Source organism: Eleginops maclovinus, chromosome 18 (genome assembly GCF_036324505.1).
Source record: "Eleginops maclovinus isolate JMC-PN-2008 ecotype Puerto Natales chromosome 18, JC_Emac_rtc_rv5, whole genome shotgun sequence".
Classification (NCBI taxonomy): Eukaryota; Metazoa; Chordata; class Actinopteri; order Perciformes; family Eleginopidae; genus Eleginops; species Eleginops maclovinus.
In genome coordinates this window covers 8,206,024-8,223,789 of record NC_086366.1, presented here as the reverse complement: position 1 = coordinate 8,223,789, position 17,766 = coordinate 8,206,024, and the positions used below count along the sequence as shown (strand labels likewise).

Here is a 17,766-nt window from a genome sequence, read left to right as displayed (position 1 = left end):
TAGCATTCCCATGGATCATTGCACTTTTATAATAAGCAACACTGGAGGTCTCAGATCATCATGGTGGTCAGCAATAAGGGCTGAGGCTGACATAAAAGTGTGTCATATTTTCAACAGAGCCGAAAAATACCTTCAAGATGTCTCTCGCTAAAAGACCATAGCACACCCTGAATGCTTATGAGTGAATGGTGGATTATCCAGCCTCCGTAATCAGCATTAATCAGGTCCCCAAATAAGGATTAAAAACTACTAAACTAGTAGTTTCCAAATGGCTATAATAGGCAGTGTGTGACCTTTTTATTGGCCAGGCAGTGTATATGAAATTTGTTGACGTAATACATTTAACAAAGTAAGCATTTTGGTTTTCTCAGGGTATGATAATGGGATTCAAATGTAAAGATTTTTAACTTAAAGCGACATATTCTCTTTACAGCAATTAGCATCAAAATGTACTGGTTTGATACAATAATGATTGACGCCAAATTTTAACTGACAGGATGTTGTCAATAACCAACCAGCTGTGTGGAGTCCAGATTGGTATTAAGATTCACTGCAGACGGTGGCTGTTCATCATCATGTGTCAGATAAACAACGTGTCTTTCAATTAAAAACAGACTCAACGTCACCGTAAATAAAGTCACAACAAGATGGTTCAACGTGTATGCTCTCTTCCCCTTGATTTCAATGTAATGCAGGCAGGAAAGTTAAATGCTTCGATGTTATTACATATCCTTTGTTTTTTACGTTTTTTTGATTGTCCATTGGCACATTGAGATGTAAGGAGCAAATTACAGCATGACACGTCAAAATACAATTAAATGTAAAATGTGTGTTTTACGTCATAACAAATTGTAATCAACTCCAAAAGATCATCTTTATATATCCGTCAATTCCCAACATATGACAAAAGTATGTGTAGGTGAAAGAAAGAGAACACTATGCAAGAGTCTCCTCTCCTTCAAAAACTCTGCAGTGTCAGCGGAGCAGAAAGTGTTGTTAGCGTGTTCAGCTGTGCAGGAGACTGGTGTTGTTGATGGAGTCACAGATGTTATGGTTACAAACAACTAAAAAAAGATTGGTGTGCAGACGTGTCAGTTTTAGTTTTTGTCCAGACCATGTCAAAGTGTTATCCCGCCAGCTCATTCAATTTCTTTAAAACAACAGAGAGAGACAGAACAAGTTTTTCAAATACAAGACACCTGTCAACTTCTCTTTGAATATTATATATCCTGAGTTTTGATCTGACCCCGTGACAGAATGAATTGACACTGTAGATGACTGTAAAGGTATACGACTGAAACCATGAAAGAGTTAGATGTATGATTGACTGGCACAAAAATAGCAGAGGGAAGTGAGAGCTCTATCATGCATGTGGCCGATAAAGTCTGAATAAAAGCACTCAAACAGTCCACAGCCTCCATTGACTCTAATGTGTAAGTGTTGTTGACATAACCCTTCATCACAATACAGGGCCAAAGGATAGAGACACACTGTAGGGCACCAGAGACTTGTCAAAGCAGGAAAAAGCACAGGGGTGACTAATAACTTTAACTCTGCTCTATTTAAGAGTCCCAATAAACCAGACAGAGAGCCAGTCTGCACACTACCTGCAACTGGGACGACTGTATCAATGCAGCAGTCATTACTTCTCCAGTCAGGGCTATTTGTAATTCATAGATCTACTTCACAAAGCATTGTACCAAATAAAGAAGAGGTAAATATTAAGCTAACAAAAACAGCTTTCGAAAAGAATCAGAAGATGGTTCTGCAAATGTTTTATGTGGTATCAAAGACATTCAGCATGTTTTGGGAGCTTAAGTATAGACTTATAGACAATAATTTAATAGTAGGAAATAAAAACAGGTAAGATCAGTCTTTTCTGTTTGCAGTATGTGGGTTGATGTCAGAAGGGTCGTTAGAGTCAACTAATTGCACCTGTTAATGTGGCTGCTGGATCAATTAACAGTTGACGGTAACACTTTACTTGAATGGGTGTTCTTAAGACTGACATCACATTGTCATAACCATGACATGACACCTGTCATACACATTAATGAATACTTGTGACAGTTGTCGTTAAGTGTCATTCGGTAAGTTATGTCACTTTTGATGCAAAGGTGACATTGTTTGAGATGTCGTTGTTATGACAACTTGACATAAACCAAGACAACATAAACATGTCATGGCAGACCTAACTGTCAAACTTAAGAAAAACGTTTAGCTTGATATCTTAGCGCGACATTAAACCGTCATATATGGATGTCTGCTATGTCATGTTTATGACAGGTTCTCACCTGTCAGCTACAACACAAGGACAACACTGTGATGGTAACAAAGCTGAAGGTATCTGCTGGGTTCTGCTCTATCGGGGAACTGTGAACCACAACCAAAGCAAAAGCATAATAAATTCCGCTGTTTAAAGATTAAATTGTTTGTGTCGTTTTCTTGTTCGTTCTTTGAGAGTCTACATACTTTTTTAATCAACAAAATAACTTACATTTTTGAAAAAGTACCATATGCTGATATTGAGACCCGAGATATGCTCTTTGTTCTTGTAAGCATTATCCTGAGTGTTTGTAACAGCAGGGGAAAATCAAATGAAGCCTGTGTCTTTCCAAAACCATCTTGAGTATACAAAGCACCCCGCTGGAGAAATGTTCCTTTTTCTTTTCTATAAAAACAAAGAACAACAAACCTATGTAGCTGAAGATAGTAGGAACTCTCATACATATTTCAGTTTCTCATCTGAAGGACGTCTTTGGCAGCACTTACCTGTAAGACAAGAAAAACAAAAAGCACATATTCACTTAAAATGTGCGAACTGCGTCTGAAAAACAAATATATCATCTGTCGTATCAGTTGTCTTCAAACAATCTTAAACACATTAACATTTTATTTGTAGCTGAAAAGCTATCTTTGCATCTCTTGCACTATCATTAGACCCTGAAAACGTTCATATCCATCACAAAGCAGACCTGATGACCTTCATAAAAGCTTAACTATTGTTAGTAGGAAATAGGAATACTTGTTGAATATTGTTTATTGTTTAAAAGGATCCCCATTAGCTGTCACCGAAGTGAGACAAGCTAGTCTTTCTGGGGTCCAAACACAAAACATAAAAATACACAAGATACAAATCGTAATTCACTTGACAATGATAATCTAAAAGCAGTAAATCATTATAAATATCATCAGAAATTATTCAGAAAACGTTATTACATTCATTATTGCATTCATACAGTAGGTATGTCCATTCCTTACTCACACATTTAAATAGTGCATTCTCAGATGGTACTTGAAAGATACTTTGCTATTCAGTTTACATATATATTCAGAGGGCAATTATTCCAAAGATTGATAGCATGATAATTAAATGTTCTCTTCAAAGCATTTGATTTTGGACTTGGTAACATCATCTGGCCATCATTAACTGACCTAGTAAAATGAGAATGAACCTGACTATATTGGACAATTTGGTTATATAAGTCAAAGGGTTGAGAAGAAAAGACAGTGTTCCTGAAAAATGTAGTCGTATTGTATATAAGTGAGGTAATGCGGAAGTAATTTAAAAAAGGAAACTGTTCCAACATTATCTCATCACGTCGTCTTCAAAAGCCCTGTAGGATGTTTTAACAACAAAGACCAAAGAAGATTTTACCAGACTTTGAAGACATAATTTATTTTCAATAATATTTATGAAAAGGACTGCAGTGATCTGAACGCAGGCTTGTAGTTTTAGTCATTACAGATAATATTTCAGCCCAGTGCACAGAGAAAATGACAGAGACTGTATTCATTTCACAGTTCAGACTCCTGATATTATTTTTCCTCTTTGAGGCAAAGGACACAGCCAGACACACAGAGACATCAGACCCAGATGGAGCCATTAGACTGATGGAGGTATTCTTATCTAAAAAGTCTCTACAGTGTATGCAGGGTAATTCCGGCTACATATATAGCAGCCAGAACCACAATAGACAGACCCACTTAAAACTGAATGTGTAATTTGAAGAACAGCAATAAAAAAAAGAAGAGCAGAACGTGATAAAGACTAACAACTTAGATCAAAAGAAGAAGAAGAAGAAGAAGAAGAAGAAGAAGAAGAAGAAGAAGAAGAAGAAGAAGAAGAAGAAGAATGGGAGGATGAAACCCTCTTTATTAGTCACATACATGCACACAGCAGAGCACACACAGTGAAATTGGTCCTCTGCATTTAACCCATCCTAGTACTAGGAGCAGTGGGCAGCTATTGTGCAGCGCCCGGGGAGCAATGGGGAGGGGGGATTGGAGGTGTCCGGTGCCTTGCTCAAGGGCACCACAGCAGGGCCTAGGAGGTGAACTGGGACCTCTCCAAGTAGCAGTCCACTTTCCATATTTTTTCAAGTCTGTTCGGGGACTTGAACCGGCGACCCCACGATTCCCAGTCCAAGCCCGTACTTACTGAGCCACTGCTGGAAAAGGTCCCTAACGTCAAACCACACAATAGCAGAACATAGACGTTTAAAAAAAAGAGGCCACAGGCGTTTCTCTATTACTCTCGATTAGGCTACTGATAGTAAAGTACATATTTAGAAACAATGCAGTCTTACTTTTCAATGATGTAAATCTATTCAACAGCAAATGCTAGTTTAATGCTTAAGTGGATTAAAAGTATACACACAAATACTTACAGACACCATTTATTTTTTTGCATCATCTTTTTTATCTTTAGTCTGGAACTAATCTAATGAACACAACAACTAAACTCATAGTGAACTTCTTTCCTAATAAATTGCTCTCTACAATTCATTTAAATCAAGGTGAACACATTAGCCACTTTCACTGCAGTTTAAACAAAATGTTCCAGTTCATTCAACGAGCAGAGGGAGTGTAAGCTTTGCAGAGTTTCCTTGGTGTTCCCTGTGCTTTTCTACTAAAGAAAAACCTTCAAAGTAATCGGTGGGCATCACCTGAAGTGTCCGAGTGTTCTAGAACTCTGCTGTTTCTCAGTTCAATACAAAGCCTATCTTGATCACTATTTCTAAATGACATTTCAGCTAAATTTATTCTGAAATAAATCCTAGTCAACATGATAGCATTAAAGTTGATAACTAAATCATTGTACAGTTGGTTATACATAAAAGGGACATTGAAGAAACAAGAACCTCAATTCCAACTAGATTCTACCTTGTATGGCTTCATATCACATACTGTGAACAGCTGTAGAGTGTGTTTACATACAAATAGTATGTATTACATTGAAGAGACACAAAGCAAAGCTGGAGACCCTGACACAGACAAAAATGTAGCCCTTACAATATATGTCATTCTTTCTACCTGTGCTCATTACATGGTCCACTGAGTTAAGCCTCTGCCAAGTCCAATTTACAACCCCATTCACACAGTTTAATTTCCCCTGTCAATCCGCAGTTGGACTGGTTAGTATCGATTGGTTAAAATGGCTTCTTGCTGGTCCAGCACAGAACATATAACAAAAAAAGAGGTACACCTTTTGGACTCCAAAGGTAGAGGAGTAAGAGAAGTGACTGGGTAATCAAAGAAGTGTATCGTTAAAGTGTAAAACCATTATCCCGGCTCAAAGATTGTTTTTCCCTTTCCTAGTAGTTTTGCTGCATCTCCCCTCTGAAAGGAGCAACATAATTAAGTCACATTGGAAGACTTTACTGATGAAATGTGTCCTTTTTAACTCACAGTTAACTGAAGATGAATCATCTCCTGTAACAGACGGCTTGTTGCTGAGACAATATCATATTGAAGACCTCTGGATCCTGGGGACTGTTACTGAATCATGAACAACACAGCGTTTAGTTTCTGTCACTGTTGGTTTGTATTTACACAGTTTCATCTCCTCCCGTATCCTATCTTCTCTCACAATCTATATTCACCCTCAGTAACTGGTAGGGAGCTGACAGCTCTGATCAGTTGATGTATTTTGCTGGAGGCTTGTACGTTTAAGCGGAAGAGACCAGAGTGCGCTGGCTCAGGTAAGAGTCAGAAATCAAAGAATATTGAGCACATACATCAATCCTGAGCAATAAACAACAGAAGGAAGTGACGGTCTCTGCCTATCTTTTCATGGCAGCGTATGTGAGTTACTGTTGGAGTGTCCAACATAAAATATGTTTTCTTGTCTTTTAGTGCTTGAAATATTGTATTTGTTTTATTGCTGTATTACTGTATTTGTGTTATGGCTTGAATTGAATGTCAATGCTGTGCTGTTGCAGCCGTAGGACATTGTGGTGGGAAATAAACAAGCAAGCTGCAGGGCTATACTGTTTCTACAGTCTATTGTTCCATAAACAGAGGGGTGTAATCACAGTGCCAAAAATGATTGTTTTGGTTAATCGGAAAACTGGAAAAACTCCAAGCATGACAACGGATTGGGCCACATGCATTAAGTGGATATCGGATGACAGTAAACAGGCTGAGTTTGCCCTGTGAGGCATTTTAGAAAATGGATTTGTTGAAACTGCCTGTTTGTCTGTATCTCTATATTTTACTTATATATTTATATTTATAAAAACATACTTCCATGAACTAGAGAACCTTTCCTCACAGGCAATCATGGAAACATCCATCCTCCCTCTATAGAGGACAAAAACTGAATATTGGAAAAGCGAAAACCAAATAGTTCTCATCTGATTTCAAAACATTGTCTCCTATTGAAAAAAAAATATGGGTGTTGACAGTCTGGAGAACAAAGATGCAAACAAGCTTATATCTTATGGTAGCACCATACACACGTTTAACTGAGGAGCATGTAAAACGTTTTTTTGAAAAATTGCTCAACGTCTACTCGTGCATTTGCAGAGAAACGCAGTCTGGGAATGAATCCAATTAACTTTACATACCTTTAAGACCTGCATCACTGGAACTCAAAACCAGAGTGACCCTAACCCTCCCTTCTTTCCGGTGGAGGGTGTGAATACAGTGGCAAGCTTTGGGACAAACTCCCTTCTCTCAGGCCGAAAACGAAAATACCGTAACTTTTCAAAACAACGGTTTCAAATGCATCTCTTGGTCAAAAAAATAAATAAATTAATTAAATACAACTCCAAAAATCTGTAATGTCATTTCTTTATTTGCAAACCTCTTTTATTTGTAAAATATGATGTTTATAAGCTAGTTGGTTTTCGCACTAGTCTGTAAATATACACAACTTTGAAATTAAATTCACACCATTTTCTAGACACAGTTACTGTACACTCCTGAGTAAAACAAAAAAAACGAGGTCACATCTGAATGACGATATTTAATGGGTATCTTGATTTACGCAGTTCACCAGTCTAAATGTTTGCAGACTGTTTGTTCACAGCATGTTAAAGGAAGGACACACACAGCGGTGAGTCCGGTCAGGAAGTGCAGCAGGTGAAGTCAGGTGCGATGCAGACTCGCTGTTGGAGGGCTTGATGACCCACTCCCTTTCCCACCCTCCGTGGGAATGCGCATACGGAGGGGTAGTGTGTAGGAGATAGGGTGTAGGGGGCGGTTTGGAATTGAGCCTTTGACTCACAGGAGGAACAGCAGGTGTTACTAATAACACTAATGATGTCTCTGTTCCTTTGAGTGTCATGAAACCAAAGCAGCTTAATTAAGTATTGTAATAACTCCTGTGTCTCCTACTGTGGCATGTTTACCGGTCTTTAGGGTGAAAGGCAGATTGTTGCTATATTTTTGTGTACAGTACGTGTGAATTTGAAACAGTTCTCATAGTATTATTCTTTTATTTCAAAAGCCATGTTCATGCTTCCCAATAGACAACTTTGATTTTTTTTATTTTCTCAAACAAGTCCAGCTCTACCAGTTTCATTAAAAATGCAATGAACAGCAATACAAACACAGTTTCAGTGAAAGTATTCTCTCATCCACAGTAAAGACATAAGTGTGTGTGTGTGTGTGTGTGTGTGTGTGGGTGTTCTGTATGCAGTCAGTGATGTTGTGTTTTTCTCTCCAGCCTGCTGTGTCTTTATTAACCTCTTTGTGCACCACATCCACGCCTGCAACTTTCCTGACACTGAGGCCAAACCCACAGTCCCAGCATGACCCTTATGAACAGGGAAACATGGCCTGTCCGAATATGTTATAAAGCAGCCAGCACATGATGTAACCTAGTGTGTTCTGTTCCTGTGTCTGTTGGTGTAGAGTATTCGATAAAACATGACTGAGTGCATTGACATTGAGTAGCACAAACAAACTTCTCTGACAGAAACACATGCAGCTTCTTATTTGCTGTCCCAAAAGCTTGTTTAAAAAGCTCAGTACACCTATGTATGTTTCACATGCTTCTTTATTGTGGTTTCTTTTGTCTTTGTTTAATCAAGGCTTAACCTGACAACTGTGTCCTCTCTCTGAATACACACATTGAACAGCTGAATCTTTGGACGGAACAATGAATCCACAGTGTAGATACAAAGTTATGAGCCAATTATTATGTGTGAAAGAGGGTTGACTGTGAACCATGCCTTTTGACCAAAGATATTGTTACCGATTAAAAGATATTCCTTAAAACAATTTGACCGTGTTTTTAAATGCAACAATAAAAAAATAAATGAAAGAGATCTCAGTGAAAATAGCTCCTCTAACGTCAACTTTAAAGAGGTTTGCTCAATTTCTAGGAAAAGACATACTGTATTTGGTAATTACACTGGTTGGCCCTTTAGGTTCCAGTCTGAATATTAAGGTCCTCGATCACAACATCACTTGTCAGCAAGCAAGAGTTGCACAAATGACTGTGACTGAGCGGAGTGGGGGGGTAACAATACACCCGTCCCGCTTGTCTCTTTCCAACCAAGAGTATATCCTGGGGGTCCCATCACACTAGAAAAAAAGAATAACTTTACACGATGAGCAGATAATGTTTACAGTGAGTCATGAATGCAGCTGGAAGGGAAATCCCTTGGGCGTCCTCTCAGGGCAGATAGAAAACAAAGAGGCAGCATTAAAGATGCATCATTTGCTGCTTTTAAGCTCATTGTTTGTTTCCCTGAAATGACCTGTGTGATTCAGCCTCACTGCTCTCATTAACCCCATTTCCAGCTGCTGATAGCAAAAAAGTTCCTCCTGCTGAGGAGAGTATTCTTTGTTTTGTTCTAATTCAAACTGTGAGCAGCTTATTGTAAGGAGGGTGTATGCCCTGGGGACTGGAGTCATTCAGGGCAAGCAGTAAAATAAATACAAATGTCCACAATGGAATCTCAATGTAATGCGCTCCCTCAGTGGTAAAAAGCAGTGAATTGAGCATAATTTATTCAAATCCTTGGCTTTTAAAATCATCTTGAAATGGGAAATCAAGTCATCGCTATAGGTGTCAAATGTATTAAATCATCTTAAATATTCTGTCAGGGATAGCAAACTGTGAATGTATTGTATGTTCTAGTGGTCAGGCTTCGTAGTTTCCACCCATGTGGCCTGGCTTCAACTAGCAATATAGGAACATGTGCTTATGTAAATGTTTAAAGGATTTTAGGTAGAATGCAGTACCTAGTATATTGCGCAATAACTTGTATCAACACATGTTTGACAACTGACTGTCGGTGTTAATAAAAAATAGGTTCCCAGTGGGCCCCCCTACTGTTGGCTTAATGGCAAGCCTCTTTTTCCACTTGTCAGGACAAACACAACAATCACGTAGAGTGACATTTTCTGATTTATGAGTGCTTCATAATTAACTTATTTCTGTAGGACTATAATGTCCATACCCTGGAGTCTCACACACATCCCACATCAGCACTGCATCAGCAAGCATTCAGGAAAGAGAGAGACTCACTCCACAGAGAAGAGAGGAGAAGGACGTACAGTATATAAAAATGTGTTGTGTTATTTGGTCTAGTTAAGAAATAAAACTCACTTGCTGTTCCTCTGAACATCAAAATGCACTTTGTTATTTGATGCTGCTTTTTGTTCCAGGCAGCCCATGTGTACATGTCTGTGTGAGTATAACAGAGATAAGAAACGTATCTGCCTCCACATCCCAACAGTCATACAGACAACAATCTATGTTTATGGTAACCTTTGACCTCCCTTTATAAACCACAGCCATCGACAAGCCTTTAAAAATGCATCTCTTGAAGCAATCTGACAACCTGCCAAAAAACCAATCACTTTAATAACAAGTAGCCAACACTAGCCCTCCTGCAGTATTTACTCTTTAGGTGCATGTAAAACAAACTTGAGTCTGTGAGTAAAGCACCTAAAGCCAGTTAAAACAAGACAATAACATCATTTCAGGATAAATTATCCCATCCAACCCTGACTGTACACACACACACACACACACACACAGTGTCCTCAAGCTGACCATCAACTGTCCTCTGCTTGTGTGTAGTGCAATAAAAAAAATCATTGTTAGTTTATTAAGTACACAATGCAGTGTAGTAGAAAATAGTTACCAATTCTCTGTAGACGGATGCTGGAGAAAATTAAATATAACAACACTATTTTCAATAATAAATTATATTGAGGAATATTGTTTCAAACATTGCACTGCAGCCAGCTGGCAGGGTCATTATTTTCTAACTCTATACAGTATAAGATATATTTTAGAGTGGATCTACAGTACAGTGTTTTCCAATTCCTGGAAATGTGACAGCACTTTTCTTAAAAAAAAACTCCACCAGCTGTGACCTCCAGAAGATGATTTACAGAGAAATTGAAGATACTTTTTCATGGTTTTATATGTTGCTAATAACTCTTAGAGCTCGATTTTCCTCAGCTGTTACTCCCTATTCTGAATAAAGAGCTCCTCCATTTAAAGTGACTCCATCAAATCAGGCTTCCTGCAGATTGGACCATTTCAGTTTCATGTCACTTGCACTGCTCCAAAGGACACTTCAACTCTCATCAGCAGAAGGCACTCACTGCATTTAAGAATATATTATTTAAGATAAAGCAATGGCTGAATTGTGGGATGGAGAAAAAAAAATGGCCAAAAAAACAACACTTCACTGGTTTTTACAACTTTCACAAGTTTCAAACAGCTTGGATCACTGCTGGATACAACCAAGAACTCACAAATAAAGGTTAGGGTGACATTACATATCTCACTTTTTCTGGCAAAACTAACTTCTACATTACAAAGAAAAAAATACCTAGAGCAACACATTTGGCGAGACGGTGTAATCCCAGCATTGAATAGGGCAAACAAGCTGAAAGTAAAAAACAGACCTAGCAACACAAGAAGCAGTGGGTGTTATATTCAGAGGCCAATTATTTTCATCCCGACTCGATAGACAGGCGTAAATATCAAGACACTCAATAGAAACAAACAGTCCTGCAGCGCGGTGAAACTCTGACACATGACCTTTTAAATTGTTTCTATTGGAGGATCATTAAAGTTAGATCTTATCTGTTTGACCACACTTGTCAGGCAAGCAGGGTTAAAGCAGCAATCTAGTAATTCTTTAAAAAAGACATATTGTATCAAGATCCTGTAGCATTCAGAGTTGGTGCATAATTTCATTGTCGAGCAGATACACTTTAAAGAGGGCCTTCTATGTTTCTGATTATAGAATATTTTTCATTTAGTTTCAGTTCATATCAGCTCAGGAGGCTTTTCTGTCAGGTTTACTGCTGAATCAAGGTAATCTAACACACAAGCATACATCTTTTTAAAAAATGACCAAATGAAACAGATCTGTGTGAACTTAACTACACTCCATCTGTTCTGAAGTGCTTGCGTAGCTTTTCATATTCAGGAAGTTTCCTGATGTCACAAACATGTATAAAGGAAACGTATGGCAATTCAACTAACATTAAGCATTAGCATCAATTGCTATAGCTCAATGACTGAAGCACACTAGCAAACATAACTTTTAATATGATTAGACTCTTAAAAAGATATAGAAAAAACCAAAAGATAAGGAAGTAGCTACAGAGAGTGAATGACACAGGCAAAAGAAAAACTGTCCTTCCCTGAGCTCTTTATTATTCTCAGACTGCATGTCACAACTCTGAGATGCACAATGCATAGTGATGTCTTGACAGTTTAATAAAATACATAATAAATGCTCCTGCTGTAGAGCTTCTCATCCAAACTAAAGTCTGTCATGAGCAGATATATATCACGGATACAAGACAGAGAGGTGAAGGGGAAACAGTTTTCAGACAGAGTCACAGACAGAAAGGAGTAAACATGTCGTGTGTGTGTGTGTGTGTGTGTGTGTGTGTGTGTGTGTGTGTGTGTGTGTGTGTGTGTGTGTGTGTGTGTGTGTGTGTGTGTGTGTGTGTGTGTGTCAGCATCAATGCAATCCTTTGATAAGGCTGCTCTTAATGCCACAAAGTCCCTGAGCTACCAAACATGAATTGCACATCGTTCTCTGGAGCACCAAACAACAACAACATACCAAAGTCTTAAAATCACTGCCATCTCTGGATTCAATTCAAAGTGTCAACCTCTCATTTGAAGATTCCAAAAATGTACACCTGTGTGTGTGTGAGACATGTTCTCAGTTTGATGCATAAACTCAAACAAACAGTTATCTTCTGTCTAATCTTAAGTCACACAAGAGTAAACACAGCATCCGTATATGTGGAAATGGTTGGATTTAAAAGTGATCCGACAATCTCTCTGTTTGCAGTTCATTCCAACATGAGGCTACGTCGTCATCATCATTGCGTCAACAAGCAAATTAACCTTGGAGGCGGGATAGACTGTTCAACTAAACACACCAAACCCGGAAATACCCTGAACATTGAGGTAGTAATCACCCTGTAACCTTGGAAAGACATCTGGTTAAATGGAGGAAAACCGGCTGACTTTGCCTTTGATGCATATTTGATGAGCATGACAATTATTTAGATTTCCGTATGATATAAAATATTAAAAGCTTTAATGAGCCAATTATAAAAAGGTGAGCTTATTATAGAGATATATAGAGTGCTGCAGGAACGAGTCCTAAAACCCGGAAGTTAGTATTTTACAACTTCCGGTTCCCTCGTCTGAGAGTCAATGCAATTTCTCCATAGGATTTTTGAAAATAGCTCGAAATAAGGTCTGTGGTTTACACAAATTTAGGAGACTCATCGTGTTTTGTTCTGTGACATTAAATACATCAGCAGTGACCCCAGACGGACTACAGAAGTTGTTCGAGGACGATGTACGTCATTACGCCGAACACGTAAACACTCCCGCTAAGTTTATTACCCCCTGTTCTGCTTGAAATACTTCCAGTTAAATTCAGTGTGGCTAAAAGGAAACGTTTTGTTAAAATATCCGGCTGAACAAAACGTGCATTTATCAAACAGGTTCATTTTCGAGAGATGTTAGTTTTTACAATATTCCAAAAGCCTACAGTATGGAGAAATTGCATTGCTTTTTAGTCGAGGGAACCCATGCGCAGCTTACTTACGGGTCGGCCTACAAAAATACATCATCCCTGAGGCGCTCTATTGTTTAAACCTTTAGTGAAGAGGAGGATGAGAACACATTTAATTGGTGAGGTTTATACTAAATATGATCAACAAAATATCAACAAAGCATTCAAATGATGTCTGAAAGACACCGACGGGATGAGAAGCATCACACATTAATGTGCATTAAAGAGCATATGATATAAACTCAGTTCAACAGTGTGAGTTCTCCTGAAATGTCAGGCAGCAGAGACAAACATTAGATTTCAATTATTTGTCAATCTGTGAACTCTTACTGACACTGCCAGCTTAATTATTTTTTATATTCCCTTTCACCAACTCCTCTTATTTACACTGACTTCAGCTCCTTGTGAAAATTGAGTTTATTCTCCACAGGCATCATTAAAGTTACCTCATTATTCCCAGCAGCTCCTTAAGCACTTGTCGTCCTGTTGACTGAACCAATATTACTTGTTTTATGGAAACAATCGCATCACAGCACCGATGGTAACAACATGCTGGCATACAGTCTTGAACAATAACAGTATGAGTAAAACAGCATAACACTTTTTATTGTGTTCGAGAGAGATCCATCACCCCCCATCACCTCACTATTGTGTCTAAATACATGAGGAGACAACATAGAAATACAGCAATCTATTGCACAATAGAGTAGTTAAATGAATAAGAAAACTTTGAAGCAAAAACACTAACATTGTCTGGTCAGGATTTCTTAAACAAAGGCTGCTTAACTGAACTATATGGTAAAAATAAAAGTCAGTTCCTTTATTTCAACTCATATAATGGACTTCTGTCATAATAAATATCCACTGGAAAACAAATGTCATTCTTCATTTTAGAAAATGCTAAGGATATTTCTCTTTTTGTTGCTCCCTCAGTGATTGCCTTCCTCTTCTGCAAAGTTGGCTGAGGAAGCTGTTAATCTGCCTTGTAACTTCAGAGATCTCCCAGCAGGAAGTTGTTATGCATGTTATATAATGAGCATTGATCACAGTCACAAGCAGCCAGAGCCACTAATGAAAACCATTTACAGTATGAATGATTCAACTGATAAGGAAAGATGGATATTTTCCACATAGACATCGTCGGATCTTCAGCAGATCAGCATGATGCTGATTAGAGATAAACAGCTGCTGGACATCCTGTTACTGACACACACAGGGGAAAGAGACAGTGGGGAAGCCTCAGGGTCTAATCAGTAATTGAGCTTTGATTGTGTTTTTTGTTATGGTAGGTGACGCAGTAACCTATAATAATGTGGAGGAAAATAAAGCAAAAATACTCTATGTATCTTCCAAAAGTCTACAAATTCAAACATATTTTATCAAAAAGCAGCACTGGCTTGAAACTATCTTTACAACAGATCAAATGAAAAGGCGCATGAAGGGTGACAGTGAATTCATCTGACTCACACTCTGAACACCATGCTGGTACAAATCAAATTAAAATTGAATATATGAAAAACAAAAGTCCCCTTACATGCTGTATTACTATAGCTTTGAATAAATACATGTTGGTTTCTGCAGTCCAACTTGCCCAGCCTGTTCCTGTGTCCAGTGTCTGATTGCTCAAGACAAAATACTGCAGCAGTAATAAAGCAGGCCCCATTCATGTTCAGATCTCACAAGTGCTCCAGTACTCCAAGGGTGCAGAAACGGTTGCACCTCTAACAAGGGGAGCAGAGAGTGCTGTACCTCACTGACATCACTGTTCACTCAAGCTTTCCTGCACACACATAATAGTAATCTTGTCTCCTTAACTCATCATGCAGCTCACAGAGAAGCACATATCTAAAAAGGAGCTGCTGATTATAAAGGACCATCAGACCTGAAGAGATGGAGCCCAGCGGAGCAGCATTTCACACTGCAGTGGATACACAAGAGGCTGAGGGCCAAACCGCTCTCTGTTTGCTTCTCCTGTAGAGCAACAGAGATGCTAGGTCTGCTCAGAGTGACAACTATAAATGGGAATGTGACATATAGGACATGACTACTGACTGGGATCAATACTTAAACATAGAGTGCTTGCTTTCAAAAGAGTCTGAGTTTAAAAGCTCAACCGTTTCATTTCTTTCTGTGTTTTCTGGTCAAATCAGATGATTTTGTCTCTGGGGCATTTAAATGAGTGGGTGTAATGGATGAAAATGTCTGAATGTTATCCGGTCACATTACAACACCAAATTATTCAGTGTGTGTACTTTTCCCATGATAACACTATCTACCAAATTGCTCTCTCTATTACAGAAATGATGCATACTGTATTTATCTACAAAAAGTGTGAGGCTTCCAGGAAAAGGAACAAATGGCAGCCAGAGACATTCAAGGAATCAGCAGGAGCATAAAACCACGAATACATAAATCCACAATGCCCATTAAACTGAAACCCTGAGCAAACACTTTCTTCAGACTTTACTGCTCAGCACTTTTTATCATTTTTTTTGTCACTGTGGCTCAATCTGGGTGCATTTCGATCTTTAACACATGAGTGACAGAGGCACTAGAATAGTGAAACGCCATCTATATTTTAATTCACTATTACTCAATGAGTTTCATGGGACTTTTGCTCCAATTGATTTTGATATTTTCAGGAAGTTGTTAACAGATGATGCAATGTATCTGTATTCTTTCCAATATGCTTAGCTAAGTTAGGTACATATCAGTATATCATATCAGTAAAAAAAGAGATCTCCACTTGTCTTTGCCTTTGTGTTTCTAACCTCTTCACAGCTTTCATTCTTTTTGTCTCTTGTCATCTATTAAAATTAGCTCAGCTCAAATAGCACAATGGATGACAGTGATAAGGGTTAACAAATGTTATCTGTAAAACTCTGCAAAGAGCAGAATTAAAAGTACTGTATCCGCTATCCGTCTTGTATCTTTACCTTCACCTGTTCCCACCCTGGCCCCACGCGCTGTGACAGGCTGCTCCTGGTCCTTTGCCATGGCTAGAAGCTGCTAATAAAAATCAGTTGGATCTGTAATGACATTTTTTATGTCATCCAGCTGAGTAACCTCTGGCAGAGAGTCAGTGTGTGTATCTGGCAGTGGGTTGTAAGAGTTCCTCCCTCTCCTGCCAGCTGTGTCTGTTTGCACCTCTTTGTGGGTCACATCCACTCCTGGAGCTTCTCCTGACATGTCAGCACGACACATTACCTTAACACAACAGACGCTGATGCCATACCACCTGTGGAGAGTGAACCTTCAGTCAGTGTGTCCACAGACCTGTCACTGTGTCTGCATGAAACAGCTGCTGATAGGCTGAGAGGAAAAGAGTGAGTCTTCTCAAACACAACAACAACACAACACATCATTTCCTTTCCTTTAGTAGCAGAGGTGAGGAACTTAATCCACTTCTTATTTATATGTCAAACACACACCAGGGATCTATACCTGAGCCAGGAACAGTGCAGTGTTTGTGTTTCACATGAAGACGTTTCATCTCCTACTTCTTCCACCTTCGTCTATTGTACATTTGCATGTCCCCACTCAATAATCATGTTCTCTATCTATAGGGAAACAGCAGCTCGGATCACGTGATGCTGTTCTTTAATATATTCAAGTGGTGATCATTAGCTTAACTTAATTGCAAGGCTTGAAGCTGGTGGCTGTACTAAGCCTGGAGTGCAGCCACAATGTCCCTCCTTAGATTAGCATCAAACAGCAAAGATAAGTGAGCACGGACCCCCCTCTGACATTATCTCTGTTAGTGTGCTCCAGTTGACGGGCATCCTAACAGAGATAATGTCCAGAACTGGTGACAAATGTGCTAATTTGATCAGCATTAATGTTACAAAGCTGCAAAAAACTACACTAGAGCCACCTTAAAACTCATCCTATTTCACCTCAAGTGTTAGGAGGGTTTCTTTATGTTACCTATTTTACTAAAAAAGAACACATGTAAAGTTGAAGCTACAAACTCTCATCAGCTTCTTGGTTACCAATCGTTGAAATCGAAAGGCGGTTTACAACATCTCGATTAATGCAGGAGGCTCAGGATTAGCACTAATGTATCAGAGTGTAGGAGTCTTTAGCCCTTTGGTGGTTTACTACTAAACCCTTTTGATTTACACACAGCCACACACTCAGAGCTGTAACATTAAGATAAGACAGCGTAGCAACATGAGTTCCTTGGTCTGATGTCATCAACATTATTTCATACATCATTACTTCACACAAGAGTCACTATTATGTTCTCCTATCTTATTATTTTACAATGTGAACAAGCTAAAGTAGGAGCATCCTGCAGCTAAAGAGACACAAGCGATGAAAACACTGGGTTCAGCACCATGGACAGTTCTTCAAATGAGAACAAGAAAAGCCGTTTCAAACTAATATTGTTGTGGAGCAGGAACAAGAGACTGTTTGGCTTTCATTACAAATAATTAATCACAAAATGTTT

General features: G+C 38.7%; 1 long non-coding RNA gene across 1 annotated transcript in view; it reads right to left on the bottom strand.

Annotated features, from left to right (window-relative positions):
- Positions 1-2,442: 2,442 nt before the first annotated feature.
- The window catches only part of LOC134880322 (uncharacterized), a 30,789-nt gene continuing 15,465 nt past the window's right edge, over positions 2,443-17,766 (bottom strand). The window contains exon 3 of the long non-coding RNA XR_010167919.1: positions 2,443-2,671. This is a non-coding gene — a long non-coding RNA (uncharacterized LOC134880322). The remainder of the gene's footprint in view (positions 2,672-17,766) is intronic.